Raw genomic sequence first — 21,060 nt, 5'->3', positions numbered from 1 at the left:
AATACCTTTTGACGTTTTTACGGGCTCCTTTTCTTAGATTATGTATATATATATAATATATATATATATACACATACATACATACATATATACTGTATATGTTATGTGTATATGTATATATATATATATACATATATATATATATATATATATATATATATATATATATATATATATATATATATTAAATTTCACTGAAACAAAAATATCCATAAATCTTTCAACACCTGCGTCCCATCCTCTTATCGTAAGTATTTTACTGACAGCTGACACCTTCGCGTACACAGAGGGAGAAAAGATTCCAGACGATGACACTCATCCCCTAAAAGCAGCAAGGATTGGGGTGCACTATAGCCCAAGGTCATACGAGAGAGAGAGAGAGAGAGAGAGAGAGAGAGAGAGAGAGAGAGAGAGAGAGAGAGAGTCCACAGTACCTGGTACCAGTAACGGCCAGATTGTCGCAGAGGTGAACAGCTACATTCCATTTTCCCGGCCGCAAATGGAAAACCTATTCAAGTCCGACTGCCTCCTAATACTGGGAATAAGAAACCAATTCTAAACACTGAGCTGCACTGGGGGATATGTTTTCGAAAACGCGCAATATACAAAACGGCTTTTAAGCTGAATTTATGCAAGCCATTACGTAATATATGCAAAAGGTTTTGCAGGTCTGAACAGAATAAATGATCTTTTAAGAGGACTTGAAATAAAATCCCTTTACAAACACACATCTACAAAAAAAAAAAAAACTGAATTAAATCTGTTAGCAGTGTTAATTCAGTTTTTTTAGATGTGTTTGCAACAAATTTTTATTTCAAGTGCTCTTGAAAATAATTCATTCAGTTCAGACTCGTAAGGCCTTTTGCATATGTTCCGTCACGATTTGCATAAATTTAACCTCACAGCTATCTTATCCATTGCATATTTTCGTAATCATATCCCCAAAGTACAGATAAATGTTTAGAACTGCCCTTTTTCAGTTGCCAATAAAAGCGTGGCCATAGCATGGGCATAACTTAAAATTATTATTTGCCACGTAAGCCTTTTAGAATACCTTTCTTGTCAAGAGGAAATACAAAGCAACTGAATACAACCCCTCTTTATACAAACCTACTGCTATTTCTCTTCTGCCTTACTGCTATCGTACTGCAACGACTTACGCCAAGCCACAGTCCATCTTGCTGTATCTTAATTGGCCTCATAGAGGTAGATTGGCCTCCGCGCCTCATAAGCCACAGTTTCCTATCCCCGTCTCCCTTTACGAGAACGAAGACAGCCTTAACACCTATGGGTTTATCAACACATCCCTGTTAATTGGATTTATGGCTCTCATAAATTCTGATGGGCTAATCACATCCAAAAGGGATGCGGCCAGAACTCAAATCTCTAAAGGGGGGAAAATTCTTAAAAAGCAACGTTCGCCACAACGTAAATAAATAGACAAAAGGAAAAAAAACATCAGCATGGTTTAAGAACTTGAAATGCGGCCGCGTTGGAAACATTACGATATAAGTCATAAAAAAATTAGTGTTGAAATACACGATGTTTAAAAAAAAATTTAATTACTTTCTCAATACGAAATCTGCATGCTAACATGATGAAATTTAGGGTAAAGATATCTATGATTTATATTTAAGCGAAGACGCGTTCATCTTTAATTTCCCTTGAAAATTAAACACTAAAAGTTAACACCTACCAAAAAAAAAAAACATACACTTATCTGCTAAACTATCAATATAAAAAATAATCGTACTTGAGATCTCTCGATGACCGCATGTCTCGCAATTTATTCACCGATTATTGTAAAGTTCATTATCAAACCTTTATCATCTGGTCTTTTAGTTTTCTGTAAAAGAAAACTATTGTGCCGGCTTTGTCTGTCCGTCCGCACTATTCCTCTCCGCCCTCAGATCTTAAAAACTACTGAAGCTAGAGGGCTGCAAATTGGTACGTTGATCATCCACCCTCCAACCATCAAATATACGCAATTGCAACTCTCTAACCTCAATAGTTTCTATTTTATTTAAGGTTAAAGTTAGCCACAATCGTGCGTCTGGCAACGCTATAGGACAGGCCACCACCGGGCCGTGGCTGAAAGCTTCATGGGCCGCGGCTCATACAGAAAACTTCATTGCGCCGAAGAAACTTCGGCGCATTTTTTACTTGTTTGTTTTAAGGGAACACCCTTTGGACACTGGTGAGAGTTCGGAATTTTGTCAAGCTAAGGAAGGAAGAATGCGACAAGCGCCTCTTGAAAGTTCAAAAGTTTTGGGAAACACGTTAGTGCGTTGATGTTCACAAGGTTTATTATGAATACAATGAGAGTTGAACTAAATTGAATATGGAGTTTAGGCCAAGAGCTGGGACCTATGAGGTCATTTCAGCGCTGGAAAGGAAATTGTAAGGAGGTAGGTCTGAAAGGTGTAACAGGAGGAAAACCTCGCACTTGCACTATGATATATTTGTTAAGAGAGGGCGGATAGCGAGATGAAAGAAAGATAATATGAGTGGAAGTACAGTAAAAGGAATGAAAGGGGTTGCAGCTAGGGGCCGAAGGGACGCTGCAAAGAACCTTAAGTAATGCCTACAGTACACCGCATGAGGTGCACTGACGGCACTAGCCCCCTATGGGAAAATACAATGAGAGGGAGAGTGAAAATCATCTACATATACGTACGGCAACACTAAAACCATTACACATTTCCTGGGCGACAAAAACGCCACCTACTTATGAGTACAAACGTGCAATATTGTTAAAAGTATCTCTAATTTACGTTCGTAAACAGTCCATAACTACTCATCAAAAATTTTTATTACCTAGTAGATATTATTCATTATTACGAAAAGCAAACACTGCTGAAAGATTAACGCGCCTAACATTTGCTTCTACTTATGTAAAGTTTAAGTTAAACGCTTTAAAAACTGTTATAAAGGAGTGCATATGATAATAATTAACGTGAAATTTTAATGTATACAATTATAAGCAACATTTGCAAAATGGAAAAGATATTGCACATTTTCAGTGTCTCCGAATAATAGTGGGAGTGGTAAAACATGCTTGAATGAACAAGAGCATCCATATATTTGCTGTCAACTCTCATATGAGTTCGAAACCATTAAAGTTGTCCTTCTCAGAACGCACACAACATAGGGTTTCCCGAAGGACTTACGGAAGAATACAAATAAACAATAAAAACTTTCAAAGCCTTTTACTGTTCACATCCTATTTACAGTCATCACTTGCACGTTAATCGAAAATTTCAGTTTTATCTCACGGTAACGTGCACATTTTTTTTAGCAGGTCGTCTAAACAATAACTCTGGCTACAATGACTTTACTGCACCTGGCCTCTGCAAAGTATTGCACGAATTAGGTTCGTAAGCAGCTAAGGGTAACAAGTTGCGGAGCTACAGAGCGCACTGATTAACATGGAATCCGGAGATGAAACTTCAACAGTACTCTAATCCAGAAACAATCTCTTAAAATATGTCTCGTAAGCTCCCAGACCAGAAAACAAACGTACGACCTAGTAATTATAATATTTATCTTATACATTAGCAATGGTGATACACACACACAGTGCATATTTATAAGGTAACTTCACAGCATAAACAAGCATGTACATTCCTATCAAGATTAACTTCCTAAATGGTTAAACAAGTGGAAATAAGTGCGCGCAAAAGTAGGAACTCAAGGTTTGGACCTTGCAGGCACTGGCACATAGGCTACCCACAAATAAATATAAATATAAATATAAATATATATATATATATATATATATATATATATATATATATATATATATACATATATATATATAAATATATATATATATATATATATATATATTATATATTATACTATATATATATATATATATATATATATATATATATATATATATATATATATATATATGTTACAGTAAGACTGTGAAACATGGAATTTCGTGAAATCCTGAAATTTTCAGGGAGTTCGTGAAATCATCAATTAGGAAAATTTTATCCCCGAGGGGCTAGTGTAGATGAATCACTGTTTCGCCGTGTTTAGTACTAGCCCCTCGGGGATCAAATGTCCTTAAGTAAATTGGTGATATATACCCACCTCCCGACAACATGAACAGCGCTGATACACTCCCTATAAAATACAATTGCCATGCACTCACTCTGTACACTTCTCTTTCGCACATAGCCTAAAAGCCGAACTCTAACAGCCCTTACCGCACACACGATAACCCGAATATCTGAACCGGGACGAGCAGCTAATAGCTCTGATTTCCTATCTCATTTATCGCACGATCAATCTAATCAGTGGTCTCACGTCACGCTACAATTCAGTCGCGAAATTTCATTTCAGAGGGGGAAAAAAAAAAGGTTACGTGAGCAAGGTTACGTAAAATATTTTTTCTTTTTATGAATTACAGAACCCTCTTTCTGTACTCCTATAGGCTATACCATACCGTACAGGCTACATGAGGTAGTCAATTAACACCACTCTATTTTTTAAAGTTTAATTAAACATTCTCCTACAAATAAAATAAAATGCATTATCGTATTAACCAGACATACACAAAGAGAATATTATCAGCACATAATTATTGCACCTTATAATTTTCAGAACATCGTAAAGACAAGACTTTTCCTCCCAAGAAAAGAAGATATGATTTCGATATTATGCTAATAATCCTCTCAAATAAGAGCATTAACGCAAGGGGATTAAAAAACCAAGGAAGAGAAGGTAACTAAAGAGGACGTAATGAAAAGGGGAGACATGGATACGACGCAGAGAATAAACTCTCTCTCTCTCTCTCTCTCTCTCTCTCTCTGACGCGAGCACACACACATTTTAATATGAACGCGTTCACACGGCTTATAATGTTAACACAAAGGTAGGATGAGGGGATTACAGCTGCTAATTACCTGAACCAAAAATAGTAGGCTTGCTGAGTAAAAAGTGAAGCTACTGAGTCAAATTGATAACTGAAATAGCAATAATTTCGATGTACAACTGACTGTTAAAATAGTGATTATAACGCAAACATTTTCAAAGCACATCTACTAGAAATGCAGGTAGTCCAAAAGTGAAAGCAGAATTTGGAGAAAAAGGTAAAATAATAAGGAAAACATAAAAATACTGAGCCGGCTGTTAATCATAAAAAAAAAAAAATTAAAACGTGAATAATAAACCTTGAAGTCTGAACCCAACATATCAACTCACGTCGGCAATTTGAACATATCGGCAATTTGAAGACACAAAACCTATTAAGGCGTGATTTAAAAGTATATGTAATAACACTGGAGACAATCTATAATTATAAAATCCTAGAGGAACTGGTCTTGTTAATCTTCTCCTGGGTGACAGTAGGGGAGACATGACACAGCCACCCACCCCCTGAAAACCGGTTTGTCGGCCCCAGGTCCGCGAGGGGTAGTTAGGGGATCGGGAGAGTACTGGAGGCATGACACATCCATCCTCCTCCTGCAAACCTGTTTGTCCGCCCCGGGTGGGGGCGGGGTAGGTAGGGGATCGGGTGGGTAGGGGAGAGAATAGCCCCGGGTTCCGGCGCGCATAATGCACGACAACAAGCTCGTATGTAATAATAGTGGAGACAATCTACAACAAATGCCAACCGGCAATAGCCAAGCGCACAAAGGTTTCATATGATTAAATAAAAAAATATAAAAAAACTGGAAGAGCAAGAACTAAATATTTGAATTTTCTTTGTCATTAACCTCGGCAGCTCATAACACAAAGATTTTTCAAAACTATCACACAGTTTATGGGTTAACCAGGAACATATAACAAACAGTTTTCGTTGGGCGAAATTAGTTTCGGTTTATGGATAAAATTTGTAATTTTATAACTCAATTTTTATGTCGTTGTCCACCACGAAGAATATTCAACAGCTTAGCCAGCCGAAGGGTCATTTGCAAGTCAAATAACATGGAAATAAGCTAACAATGTTATTTGCAAAGCTTAATAACCATTTCCATAGTAACTTTCGTGAGATGAAATTTCAATTTACTTTCTGACAAAACGTAATTATAAAATATGAATTCATTATTTCTAGAAATCAACCAATAAGTTACTAGACGGACTTGAATAAGACATAAAAGTCACGTCAGTCATTATAATGATAAGGAATGACAAGTAAAGAATGAGCCGAAGTTTCTTCGGCGCAATCGAGTTTTCTGTACATCGTATAATGCTGTATGAGCCGCGACCCATGGAACTTTCAGCCACGGCCCGGTGGTGGTCTGTCCTATAGCGTTGCCAGACGCACGATTATGGATAAATTTAACGTTAAATAAAATAAAAAGTACTGAGGCTAGAGGTCCGCAATTTGGTATCTTTGATGACTGGAGGGTGGATGATCAACATGCCAATTTGCAGCCCTCTAGCCTCAGTAGTTTTTAAGATCTGAGGGCGGAAAGAAAAAGTGCGGACGAACAGACAAAGCCATCTCAATAAACGGATATGATACAAAGGCAGACAGAGGTCTGTCATCCATGACCCCTTGGGCCAGGGAAGAGGGCGGGCACACAAAATAGCGTACTCCACCATAACCTGATTGCCAAACCTGTTACTGGGAAGATCGTGGGAGTAAATTTCAGAGTTTAATCACCCTCCCAACAGACTTTTCCTATCAGGTTCGGCTTCCAAACTCTCTCACGAGATCAATCATATATTCTATTAGGACCGACACAAGTTACGCGCACACCATGAGCAGCAATTCTGGCTGTAGTTCTCCTTTATGGACGGGAAGTATGAATACTGGATGCGAGAGAAGGAAAATGTTGAAGCTGCTGAGAAGTGTTAAGAGGGTTTATTGTAGATGAACTGATGGACCACTGTGATTCAAGTTGGTCGGGTCATGTGGAGAGAATGGGGGACGACAGGTTGGTGAAAATAGGACATATTAATTCGAAGGTGTCAGAAGGAAGTAGAGGAATACCTAGTTAAATAGCGGAGTGGAAGAGGTATTTGGAAAAGAAGAGCCATGATATGCAAGATTCTTAGTGAGTGTGCCTCCAAGATAAAGGTGAGTGGTGCAGTGTGTGTAAAGGTTTCGACCCACTTGTAACGAGCCTCCGTGTAGGTGTATGAAGCAGCTTAAACTGAACATGTTTTCTTTATAAGGAGTTCATCCATGATTCAACAGGAACAGTATGAATGTAATAATGATGGATGCACCCCCACACCCCCAACACCTAAGTCAGGAGAAGCAGCTTATTCTTTACAAAATAAACATTTAAAAAACAACGATATCCGGTTTATCTATGTAACACCAAACCCATTAAAACACGGTCAACTTAGGGCATCGCTCAAATAAAATTCGCTTAAAGCCGTTTCTTAAATAGTAAACAACCAACACCGGTGATTTCCGTGACGACAAGCATTAAAGAACATTGTTTAGGTCCTCACACTGAACTCTCACTAGGTAACCTGTGTTTAAGCAAGAATAAGTCAGCAACTGACAAACCTTCAAACATCTGCGTTTCACCAATATTTGAAAAATTATGCGATAAATCAAAACCGACAGAGGGACGTCGCGTGTTTCCTCCCGATTTGCTCAAGGTCAAGGTCATTCGTGCTGTTCTCATGTTTATGCAATACTGACAAATAACTGCAGTCCTATTTCCCCTCTAGTATCGGAAAGTATACTCATTCAAAAATGAAAAATGGCCAATCGCAAACGACACTGTTATTTTCTCCAGATATCAGAAATCATATTGTAACAGTATACCGGACTAAGTCATGTCATATGTCAGTAATTCTACGAACAGGATACAGTACGCTCTGAAATCATTTGCAGAGCACTGCCAGACATCTACCAACACACCAAATATTGGACGTTACTCCATTACTCTATTTCAATTTGAAGAGGTGAGCAACCCACTTCATCATCCAAATTTGAGTGTTCTGAGAAAGACAAATTTAAACCCTCTCAAAAAATACCACTTTCTTAACGCATCACCGCTCCAATCTTCTCATTCCTCTTATTTACACCCTGATTCATAGAAAAGGCCTAACCAAAAAAAGTAGGGTACAACTGAGTGAGCAAAGAGGCTCGTCAAACAGAAGACGTGGATGAGTTACCTTGAGGGGTTCTTTCGATACCGCTAAGCAATATAGAGCTGAAGAGGGAGCCCCAATAAAACAATTCACCCGAAGAAGGGAGGCCGCCTGCTTACTGTACCGTCAGACGGTAGGGCATACCACTGTGCAGTAATTACTTTATACTATGGGCAGGAGGAACTGCTCGGAAATGGATACCTAAGTACGAAAACTCACGTAGTAAATGAGCTAGCATATAGCCTACTTAGGACAAACTTACTAAACAATAAATCTGGATCAATCTGTTTTCACTGCAAACAAATAAACAAATCGCTCAAACCAATTAGGGCTGAATTTACTTCAGTAATCATTTAGTACGGTACTAAGAAAAAAATGTAACACTAAAATGTCAGGTCTATTTCATATAATAAAACTAAAATTAGTTTTACGGATATTTTTCCACTTTGATTATGCTAGGTTTCACGGAGTCGCTTTTAAATTTTGTTATTATCTTACTTAACACGACCACCAGCAAAGCACAATAGCTCTATACCCCGTTGCATGGACAACATCAGGAGAAATAAAAAAAACTGAATTCTGTCGTTCAGGAAATCTGGTAGAATGGCTGACAAGGTCTTCCATGATTGTCAACATAACCCGAGCCTTTGCCATGACCGAGTGACTTATGTGATTTGCTTATGACCAGCAAATCCACATGTTTTCGCTAAGCATAATGAAAAATAAACAGGCAAAAGACTGTAAGCAAACTTGCATGTAGGAGGTAATGAAACAACAGAACTGGCACAGAATGATCGGGGGTCTCTGCTTGCCCCTCTAGTCCCCCTCCTGTCTGTGAGCAATTCAGAGGTCTCTGTTGACCCCTCCCGCCTGTCTCTCTCTCTCTCTCTCTCTCTCTCTCTCTCTCTCTCTCTCTCTCTCTCTCTCTCTCTCTCTCCAGGTACTCACAGATCCCTATATCTCATCACCTCGGCAACTGCCTTCAAAACTTGCACTAAAAATAACTAACGTTTCCAGCTTAGGTGGAATACAACAAAATGCAGTCCTGGTCCAGCTTGAGCAAGAATGAAAAATAGTTGGTTGAGTGACATGGAAAGAAATGAGAGAATTAAGCAAAGAGAAAGGAACGAAGTGGAACAGACTCCCTTGCTATTTTTGTGGCCGCATACGGTCTTCGATTTCCAAGCATCCAGAACGGTCAGGAAAGAAAGAACGGCAAGAAGTCGCACTATTCGTCGTTCTCGCCCGACCTCGCGGCGGTCCCTGGCGTGCACTTATGCATGCGGGATCGTTGAACTCTCTCTCTCTCGAGTGCTTTCGCTTGTGAACCAAAGTACTGTAGCATTACGTTGGCTTTTGCCATAAAGCATGTGTCTGCCATAATGACGGATTCTACTGTAGAGTAAAACCGAAGTCTAAAGCATTCGTTGTTTCCAGACTATAGAGCTGACGAAATATCAAAGCATCACAGACGTGAACAGCCAGGTTAAATCACTGAAGATAACCTTTCTTGCAAAACTTGCGAGAGAGAGAGAGAGAGAGAGAGAGAGAGAGAGAGAGAGAGAGAGAGAGAGAGAGAGAGAGAATCGCAGCATGACAAAAATAAGCCATGCATATGACAAACCACAAACAACCTACGAAAACCTGGTGAAATAAAGAACCATTATAACTGCCCATAACAACAGACCAGACCTCAGATTGCGAAAAAATATAAGTGATTATTACCACCATATTTTTTCGAAAATCCACACCTGCAAAGAGCCAGCCCCATCCATGAGAGAGAGAGAGAGAGAGAGAGAGAGAGAGAGAGAGAGAGAGAGAGAGAGAGAGAGAGAGAGAATATTCCAAATCTGAGGAATGTCCATGGCTATCATCAAGAGGCAGCCACACAGAAAGAAAATGTGACATTCTACGCGCTCCTCCGACCTTTACACTTCAGCCGTCGACTTCGAGATCCTCTTGGTTTTGGCTTTCAAGACAGTGCTAACCTACATTGAGTGGCCTAATCGTGTCTACGGCATATATTACAATCCTTTGACAGCTAAGTCTGCAAATATTTGGTGCGCGTGTTTTGCTATAAAACGTTTGTAACGCATTTAAGAAGTTTTATCAGATTAGCCTATACCAAACAGGCAAATGTTACTTCAGCATTTCTCCATAAAATAATAGTGGTCAAAGTTTTTTTTTTTATTTATACTGCACACATAAACAGTTTTCCAGATCATGTCGAGACTTGGTTAGCAGTAAAATAATAAAAACACAAACTTTTCAAAAAGGATCTGAGGAAACCATTTTACAGTGAGACTAAGTAGCCTAACTGCTTCTCCTTTACGGTGACGTCTCTTTGAACATTACTCACTACAACATTCACAGTGACGCTTCCTTCACCACTGAACGGTGGCAATGCCGTCATGAACAATCGCATATTATTTTCTGCTCTGGGAGGTAAGCCTAACGATTATACGAAAAAAACGTGATACTAGAATTAAATGTCATTGTTCGCGTTAGAAAAAAATAGATACATACCTCGTTCCATCTTGATGAGACCTACTCGGCGGTTTAGTTGGTTCATGCTTCGAAAAATACGTAAATTCTTTTTTTGCCAAAACAAGCAACACACACACACACAGAGAGAGAGAGAGAGAGAGAGAGAGAGAGAGAGAGAGAGAGAGAGAGAGAGAGAGATATAATGCCATGCATTATGCATGGCCTCCTAAGATAATCTGTAAAAAAAAATATGTTAAGGCAAAAGGATGGGAGGTTCAGAAAGCGCTTGATCCTCCCCATTACAGCAGTTCTTGACGAAAAAGTTAGCTCGATAACTTATATATGACAAGACAACAATATTTGTCGAATTACTCCGCACACCGGTTAGGCTGGTTGGAATTACTGTATTTTTTTTTTTTTTCTTTTGTTACTGAGGAACATACAGGAATGATATGGCATCTTCTTCCGCATTTTTTGAAAATTAACATGTTACCAACCGACAAGGGAATTTTCTAGCAATTCCAATTTCACAACTACAGAGGTAAAATTCCTTATTGCATACAAATGCAAGCAAAATGTAAACGCATACGCATGACGTTTCGCGTTCATTTTAGAAACCCTTCTACCAACTCTCAGTCTTGAGAGAGAGAGAGAGAGAGAGAGAGAGAGAGAGAGAGAGAGAGAGAGAGAGAGAGAGAGAGAGAGAGAGAGAGAGAAAGAAATGAATTTCTCACTGACAGATGACGGACGCATGCTATTTAATTTCCTGCACTGTCGATATCACACGGCTCTTCGCTCTACAATAGTTTAGAATGTCATATTCTTAATGTTCTTTATGTATCACAAATGGAACCCATCACAAAAACAATTAAGGAGACAGTGACGTTATGCCGTCCGCTACACAGTTGACACCGTACTCGGATTGTGAAGCATCTCCGCCTCGGGACAAATAGACCTAACGGTTGCTTTTCAAGACAGGTTCAGTTCACACATTCTCTTCTTTCTAGCTGACTTGGCCATTCATCCTTCATGGCAATCCTTCGTTCGTTAGTTTTAGATTAAGCCAGCCTAATGGTGGCACGGGCTCTTGCTCTTGGGCAGCCCGTAAATGGTAACCCTTCATCTCGTACCCAGTGCAATTCATTTAATGACTTCGGATGAGGTCATAACATACGGTAAAAAGATGTCTGCCTCTCGTGAAAAGCGGTACTTTTACAGACTGACTTAAAGGTCTGTGGTACGAGTGTGAATCTTTCCTTGAGTTTTCTTCTTCCAATTTCAATGGTAACAACTGACTATGACTTGAATTATAGTGAAGGTGCAACTTAGACCAAGAAATCAACGCGCTGATATAATTTACGATCTTGACTAATATTCATGAAATAATATTTGGCTACAATTGCATTCTGGAAAATAACTTGACAATGGAGCTTTCGAGCAAAACGCAATCTTTGACCAAAGAAATGCCACTCTTGATTATTATAACCTTTGACCAAGAATTTAGCATTATGTTATTTTATAGTGGGCCTAAAAAAAGTCCAATATGAACACGAGAGCAGAATTCAGCACAAAACATTTAATACATAGACCATGCACCGCTATTCCTGATGTTTGTGACATGAAGAAAAACTCTCATAAACACACCCACTTGACGAAAAATAAGTTGTAAACTTAACCACTTTTCAAGGGTTGAACTGTGTTCGTTAAATTACTTGGCCTAACACAAAAACAAGTTGACATACGAAACACGCCGCACTCTCTCTCTCTCTCTCTCTCTCTCTCTCTCTCATGAGCAATGATGGACAAATGAAAGAAAACATATTTTCAATCCGTACACAGTTGAAGTTTTCTTTACACGGGATCCATCCACGATTGCGCACTCACAGCACGCAAGTGGCAATACCTCGTTCAAGTCTACCCGCTCCTATGTGAGTAATGGAAGAGCACAGGGCTCGCATTTGCAAGGTAAGTGGTTCGATCCATGCCTGCGACCAGTCGACCAAACTGTGACAGGATACCAGAAACTGGCATGCGACAGTAACCTTATCCTTAGAAACAGACGTCGGATAGTAACCTCTGCCTTAGATGCACTTAAAAAGAAAAAAGGTGTCTAACCCATCTGGTAACGCTCATCTGAAGGGTTAAAGTACTATGACGTTTATGTACACAAACATATACAGTATATATATAATACATATTATTATATACATACAGTATATACATATACCTAGTGTGTGTGTGTGTATGTGTAAAGATGCTGCCAAGAGAATAATCTTATTAACTTTAAAGAAAGACCGTACGCATGACGTAGCCACCCAAATGCAGACTTGCAAAAAGTGGGCTAATCCAATCACCACTCTATTAAGCACGTTTGAAAGTTGCACCAGCGAGAGCTGCCGTGATATATTCACAGAAGTTCAAATAACGAGTTTTTGTGCTTGCAGCGGTTAATATCCATTTACGTGATTCACATGACTTGAAAATAAATGACCCGATGAAGAATTCCAGAATTCCGGTATATAAATAGAACTGAGAAAAATTGCTACTTAAATTTTGGATTAATCTCTTGAATATCTGCCACTCGGGTCCTTCCAGTGCAGTCTCCCCTATCTCACTGTTCTCATCCAGGTAGGTTTGGGTTTTCTAAATCCACTGGTACCCCCAAGGAGCCCACTGGACACTATCTGGTGCGTATTTATGTATGCCTATCTATCTACATACGTACACACACACACACATACACACACACACGAGCTTATTATAAACTGAAATAGATGCTATTTCTATGTAGCGTCTGATGCCATGAAACTGTTTTTTTGGTTACATCATATTTTAATCGATTGGTAAGCAGGCCGAATGTAAGTTCTGAAGAAATGATTAGCAAGTCGTTACTAGTGTGAATAAAGTTCTTGCGATATACGGCAAGCAGCCCTTGAGTAAGATTTCTTACTTGGTCAAGAGCTGTAATTAATTTCTCTTACCCAATTGCCAGTTATGGTCACAAAATCATTCATACATCTCACGTGAAAAAGTTATTTACAACGCCACTACACACCTTTTTGTGTGTGCGTGTGTGTAGGCTATGTTGTAAATAACTTTTTCACGTGAGATGTATGATATATATATATATATATATATATATATATATATATATATATATATATATATATATATATATATATATATATATATATATACACGAGAGAGGGAATTGGCCTACTAAAACGACAAAAATAGAGCTCACACTATTGTATCATAATTCCGTCCGACTAATTACTAAGGAATCTAAACCAGTCTCCTCCACACGGCACCAAAGCAAAGAGACGTAATAAAACCAGCCTGCAACGACTGAGCATCATTTACACTCAACTTCAACCTGTCTCCGGATCCCTTTGATGGCTAATTAAAAGTGTAGTACTACATTAATTAGTGAAGCGTTCGCCAATAATTTAACGACAACGCACGCAGTATTTACACAAACACTTGTGAGCCCTAGGCCTAACCGGCATCTCAAATCTTGAACCCCGTAGGTTACATGCACTTGTTTCCAGACAGCCAGAGGGATGCGTATCTAACGTACCTCTTCCATCCGCGTTTATATATACCACTCACAGACATTGATTCCTCCCTCAAGTATGTAAAACATATATAGTGACAAAGGCCTGCCCTCTGTAAAATATACAGAATACCACGTACAGTGGAGCATTCACGGTGGACAGAACAATGAGTCGATAAAAAAAAAAGGGTTGACATGTGGGTTACATTTTCAGGCACAGATTTCGGTTTCCATATTGACCGGGATACAAAGTCAGTCGCTGACTGTTAGAACGCAACCAAAACTACCTTGCTTATTGATGTAAAGGTGAAATAAAACACCAGGATAGCTCTTCAAATCGTAGTGGGCGGCGCTAGGGGTAGCTATTGAGAAGGAAAGGGGTGAGGAGTAGGAGGTGGTAGTAGTGGCAAAGATGGAGAGGAGGGGAAAAGGGTCGGGTGGTAGACGAGAGGGAGAGGGATGGGGGAGGGAGGCCGAGCGAGGGAGGGAGAAGATTTGACACTTCCATGCCCGTTACATCTGTTTGGAAGCGCGCCAAAAATGGGTTAACATGAGATTCCAGGCCGTGAAATGTCGTCGCCTCATTCAATCGTTTACAATAGCAGATGATGTTACGATCGTATAGTCAAGGCTCGCCTCATTTTCACACGAGGGAATGCCCCTCTGAGGCCCTAAGGAATATGTCCTGTTACTGTAGAATGCCAGGGTTGTTCCAGGGATAAAATATTGCCATTCTCTCATTCTTAAAAAAAGCTCATTTCTCTTTCACGATATTAGTAGCAGAATGTCACAGATTGATTTAGCTTTTATTTTACGACACTGACAATTCTAATGATTTTTTATACGTGAGGATTTTTCTGGATGGATTTGAACCTTTTGCCCAACAAACAACCATCTTTGGCAACTGTGGGTGGTTGGGTCGCTCCCATCTCAACCCTGGAGGCCGGTTTTCCAGTATAAACAGTATATACCAAGTCGTTAACGTAATGTAAAAGACAACTCATTATTAACAGCAATTTGCCATCACTGATATAACGACAACAAAATAAAGCTAAACTTACCCCCTTGTAACAAGTAACAAAACGAGTAATCCAACGAGTACTCAAAAGGTCCGAGAGTGATTTTGCGCACAACCCAACTCACTCATATCCAACACGACACTGAGTGAAGTAAACAGCTGCTTTGTTCGTATTCCCGCTTCTACAGAGCCATCTATTGGGCTCGCATATAACCAAAAATTCAATACAGTACCATCTTCTGCTTTTGCAACGCCCAATCGAGTCCGTTGCTTTTGAAAACGTTTTATATATGAAATTATTTTTCCGCAGTTGTAGCGCGTCAAATGAAAGACCTCCAATGAATGTCTGATTTATTACGGTTCTCATGAATTTATCAAATATTAGCATAATAGTTATGTCTTGTACTAATAACTGCAACTTCCCGGTAGGACGATCAGTGGAAAAAAATTAGGTGTTTAATTATGAAATTGCTCATGATTTAGCGTAATCGAAATTAGACAAGACTGCTACTACTGTATGTCATTTCCAATTATAGTACCAGCAGAGAGAAAAGGCGGGAAGAGGGTGGCGAGCCCTTCAAGAAGGCTTCATTGATTACACTGTATGTCAGTTTTATTAAAGGGGTGTCCGACCTTGGTATTCATTATTTCTTGATTTGAAGATTATAGCCTCTGAATTTATTATTATTTTTTGTCGATTTAACGCTAATTACTTTTAACTGTTCATATATTCATGACGTACAACATCATTATTATATATATATATATATATATATATATATATATATATATATATATATATATATATATATATATATATATATATATATATATATATATATATATATATATATATATATACATATATGCACGTGTGTGTGCAGGCGCGCAAACGAGCGCACCTTTTTTAAGCATGTATGTATATATGTGTGTGTGCGTGTGCGAACGAGCGCACTTTTTGCTTTTAAAGGACGCAGTCCAGGTGTTACGATTCCGATTCTAAGCAAGCAATTTAGGATAACGTTGCTATTCCAGTGCATTCCTCCAGCGTAATTGCAACCCACTATAGTCGACTCAGTATCGGATGCCGACGCAGAGTTTCGGTCAATAGAGCAGTGGGTCTTAACGGACTGTGCCGTTATTGCTTCGTCGTCCCTGGAATTCGGACTTCCGGTCTTCCAGCTCGTAAAACGAGCGTCATTACCACCCGACTTAGACTTGGAATAAATAAGAGAAGGCGTAGCTGTAGGCACTGATATTCTGGAATGAACGAGAACGAAGAGAATTTTACAGAAGAGTTTATAGGAAGGCCTTGATCATTATAAATACAGTTTCCAAAAGTGAATATTTATAAGTGTAATAGACTTATGTGAGAGGAGATGAACGAAAAATGAGCTAGGGTAAAGACACTGAAGTGGAACATATTTATGGAGAGTGAAATCCTCAAGAAAGCAGTGACAAAGGCAGCAGGAATACATGTAGGTATAGTAAGAAAAACAGTAAGCGATTCGATAATAAAATTAGGTCGTGTTGGAAGTAAAATGGTAAGTTTTGAGGTGTAGCTGAAGGACAAAAGCGTTGATCATATAGCGGTTTACAGGGGGATGAGCAAGAGAATTTGGGATAAAATGAGCGAACAAAATGTGGGCCATGTTGAAAATCTGAACAAATACGCAGAGGGAAAAAAAATAAATTGTACTTTGGTGAATTGAGTGCAAATAGAAAGGTTAACTGGTAAAATGGGCGTTAGAGTAAGACAGACGACGTATAGATCATCAGTGAACAGAATACATACCGGTGTAGAAGGAGGGATGAATTTAAGTCACTGAATGTGAAGAAAAGAACAGAGGCACAGTTGAATGTAGCAAGGGCGAAATATGTTCGTGTCAGTGTTACAAAGAGAATGCCTTTGAAGGTGACTATTGGGGATTAAGAAGGATAATTAAAATGCTAAAGAAGGGAAAGAGACCAGAGATGTCGAGGTACAGGGGTAAATACATGACTGAGCGGCTGACCAAGGTTATTAAGATATGTCTCTATAAGGAAAAGACTCCAAAGGAACAGGTAAGAAGAATAGGTAATTAAAGTGTTTGTAAGAATTGCAGAGGAATACCATTGCTTTTATACTGTGCTAAGCACCGGGTAGGATTATCATTGGGAAAATAGAATCTTCTGTTATCTACAGATAACAGAAGACTGGTCAAGGAAAATTAGTGGTTTTAAACAAATAAAAATGTGTTTTGATCAAGTACTTGTTATCGAACAGTTCATTAGAGTTTTGAAAGTAATGAAATAAAAGCTCTTAATAGAAATGATAGCGGTGCAATGTGAAAGGTGGTGAGGATGAATTACGAAAAAGATAATTTGTTATGCCTCTCATAAATGACGAATATGGAAAGACTGAAATGATGAAATACATTCCATCCCGTCTTATTCTATGCCATTTTTGGAACTAAGATGTCTGCGTATAAAATTAGTCAGTAATATAAAAATGCAGCAACGTTTGTTTAAGTTTTGAATAAAACAGGCTCCAGGTGTGTCATTTGTTTAATGTTTATTTTATTCAAACCTCATTTCTTTGAATAGGCTTTCACACCGTAAAAACTAAAAAACGCTACATTTTTTTTTTTTTAGTATTTAAGCAATGCATTCTTGGCAAATCTAGATTTAACTGAACCGTAGCCCTAGTGTTCAGTGTTCCAGAGTCAAGGTCCAGCAAACTGGCCTCGTCTCTGTATTTTTATCTTTGCACAGTACTTCAAACTTTCTCCAGTATGCCAGGGTGGGAGGGTATTAGGACAGAATGAGGGGTGGGGCGGGGGTGAAATAGGCAGACCCTCGCGACAGCTATCGAGGCAAAATGTACGAACACTTTAATCACAGATAGTCAATATTGCAAACGAAATTAATGACTTCATAAAAGTAATACTAGGAAGATAAAGCTAAGGAATACACTGAACGCGCGTATTAATGAACCCTGTATTTGAGGTAACTGTGAATAGGCCTATGTAGAAGCTGTTAACTTAACTGTAAGTTGAAAACACTGAGAGAAAATGTATTTTACCAGAGAAAAATACAGATACAAATTTAAACAAAATACAACGGTAAAAGAGAACGAAATAACGTACGTAAGGATGGCATCACAGGAAATACCGTTGGAAATATGAAACCTAGACTTACGTTGTAAACCTGAGTGTCTGCCAGAAAATACTGATAAATTCCTTCTCTCATAATCATTACGAAGACGTGTGCTTCTACCAAAGATCTTGGGTATGAAAAAGAGAGAGCAAGACTTTCAAAAAGGAAAGTGGGAGGAGATAACTAAAAATATACCAGATTAGATAAAGAGAGTTTGAAGGAGTTTGTTAGGGAAGTAGAAAAGGTCATTAAGTAAAATAGTACACTGATCAGCAGAGGGCAGATTTCATTCTGTCAAAATAACAAACGAAAGTTGTTGGGAGTGCATTAAAGGAAAGGAGAAATTTGAAGATAAGATATTTAAAAACATCCTTTTGTTAATGATAAGAATGGGAAATCGAATAAAGCAAGGACTGAACCGCTAGAAAAATAATGGCAAATAAGAGGGAACCTAAAAAAAAAAATGTGAAAGCAACAGTTAAGGAAAAATTATTAATCTGCGAAAAAAGAGAGCAAGAAGAAAATAGAGGTTACAGGAGTAAAATTTTTAAGGAAATATCGATAAGAAAAAACAATGAGAGATTGCAAATAAAGTAATACATTCATCTGATGAAAAGGAGTAAATAAACCGAAGCTGAGCTAATTCTGTATTGGAGAAACATTAAGATGACCAAGATAAAAACAGAAATGATCTTGTTTGGAAGGAAGAAAAGAGTAAATAGAGAACGTCGGAGCACGGTGGCGGATCCAGAAAAATTTCGTGGGGTGGGGCCACCAATTTTTCATATTATACCTATGAGCCTACAGAGGACTTTAACTTTAACTTTAAGAAAACACACGCACACACACACACACACACACACATATATATATATATATATATATATATATATATATATATATATATATATATATATATATATATATATATATATATATATATATATATATATATATATATTTCTTTAATAGATTTTATTTTTTCCCATATTTGTATTTTTATTTATGTTATTATTATTATTATTAACTAAATCTTCAATATTATTATTTTATCATTATTTTTCATGGGGGGTGGGGGCACGTGCCCAGGTGCTCCCCACCCCTGGATCCGCTAGTGCAGTGGACCATCCAGTGAAAGATATAGAAAAGAAACCAGACGCATTTTAACGAAAGTTGAAAACAACAAAAGCAACAGGTAGGACTGGACTGGGTTCAAACATCGGCACTTGCATATTTTAATGACAGCACCCGGTAATATCAAAGGAGGACATTCATATGAATTTTATGTACAATTTCCGTTTACTCGACTGTATAGTTTATGACTAGAACCTAAAAAAAAAACAAGCAGATGTTTAAGAATAAATGCTATTTTTACGAACGTTTGATTTCATGAAACCAGATTTTCACACGAACTCATCATAAGAAAGGTGTATAAAGGGGAAGTTTTATTAATCTTATTGTGATTACTCCTGTGTAAACTTGCGACATCCATCAGTTTATTTTAGTATAGAAAATTATACTAAATCATCTTCTCGGATTAAAGAAACATAAGACTTAAGAGTTAGTGTGAAAGAAAGAAAGATACCCTACTCTAATCTTCTAATTCATAAATGATTAATCAAACAAATCTAAATGTTTTACTTCATCTAAAAATGACCAAGAAATAAACAAAGGTTACATGCAGTTATTGTTAATTATTAGAATTAACTATAAAATGGTAATTATTATCTGTGTATGTTTAAAACATCAAAAAAAGCAATGTTCAATTCCCAGACTTTGGTTGTAGCAACTCATGAATCATGTGATCCAGTTTCAATGATTTCTCAGCTTTCTTTTCAGTACTTAACAGTGATAGGGCATTCAAACGACCTGGATTAACAGATGATCTGAGAAATATAATCATAACGTACAACCAGCAAGGTCCTAAAAGTCGAGAGCCTAAGACTATAATCCTTATTAGCCTCATGGTTAATCCGGACATACAAGCTATGTTCCGAGGAATGACAGTCCTATACCTTATCTAGCATCCTGAAATTACTATATATATATATATATATATATATATATATATATATATATATATATATATATATATATATATATATATATATATATATATTATTTGTGTATAATTCTAGGTATATGCTAACACTGCATGCATAAACTTGATTTGGGAATGACAAGGTGTAATAGACTTGGGGAAAACCTTTGGCATAACCATGAGATGTCTTCTCTGATAAAGTTTGGCTCTTCACCTATCTGTTGACCCTCAGATGCCCTTTTTGGGTTGCCTATTTGGAATTTACTTATTTAAAAAAACAAATAATGACTTGTCAATGACTGTGTGTTAGATGAATCATGAGCTCTACAATTTTGTAAATGATAGATCATGCATGGTTTCAAAGGTCCATCTTTCAGCTTTCTTTCAGATGTCATTGGTATTGCAGGGGGAAAAAGTATGTAGATATAGTAATATGAAACAGACTGAAAAATATGTAAAGTTACTTTTACACCACTTCTTAGGCCGTCTCAGAGAATGAGAATATATTACGAATATACCCATGACTGCACGTGAGCGAAATTGCTACTGGATTTATCTCGCCTAATTACCTTCTTATTTCGTTATAATTTCCTAACGGTAGATTTCATTAAAAAGTTTATCCTTACGTGTTTTAGTCATGCTACCTCCTTCAAAAAAATAATTTCAGCTAGAAAATAACGTAGTAGATTTGATATTGATTTGATAAAAAGTTAGGTTGCCATCTATCAGTGACCCTTTACATCC

General features: G+C 37.8%; 1 protein-coding gene across 22 annotated transcripts in view; it reads right to left on the bottom strand.

Annotated features, from left to right (window-relative positions):
- The window catches only part of LOC136854603 (uncharacterized), a 671,913-nt gene extending 656,631 nt beyond the window's left edge, over positions 1 to 15,282 (bottom strand). For all 22 annotated transcript variants that reach the window (XM_067131080.1, XM_067131113.1, XM_067131090.1 and 19 more), the window contains exon 1: positions 15,181 to 15,282. The gene's annotated coding sequence lies outside the window, so the exon portion shown is untranslated. The remainder of the gene's footprint in view (positions 1 to 15,180) is intronic.
- Between the last annotated feature and the right edge of the window lie 5,778 nt (positions 15,283 to 21,060).

The sequence above is a fragment of the Macrobrachium rosenbergii genome, chromosome 29 (genome assembly GCF_040412425.1).
Source record: "Macrobrachium rosenbergii isolate ZJJX-2024 chromosome 29, ASM4041242v1, whole genome shotgun sequence".
NCBI classification, from domain to species: domain Eukaryota; kingdom Metazoa; phylum Arthropoda; class Malacostraca; order Decapoda; family Palaemonidae; genus Macrobrachium; species Macrobrachium rosenbergii.
The sequence above is the reverse complement of the archived record's forward strand: the minus strand, read 5'-3'. Positions and strand labels throughout refer to the sequence as shown.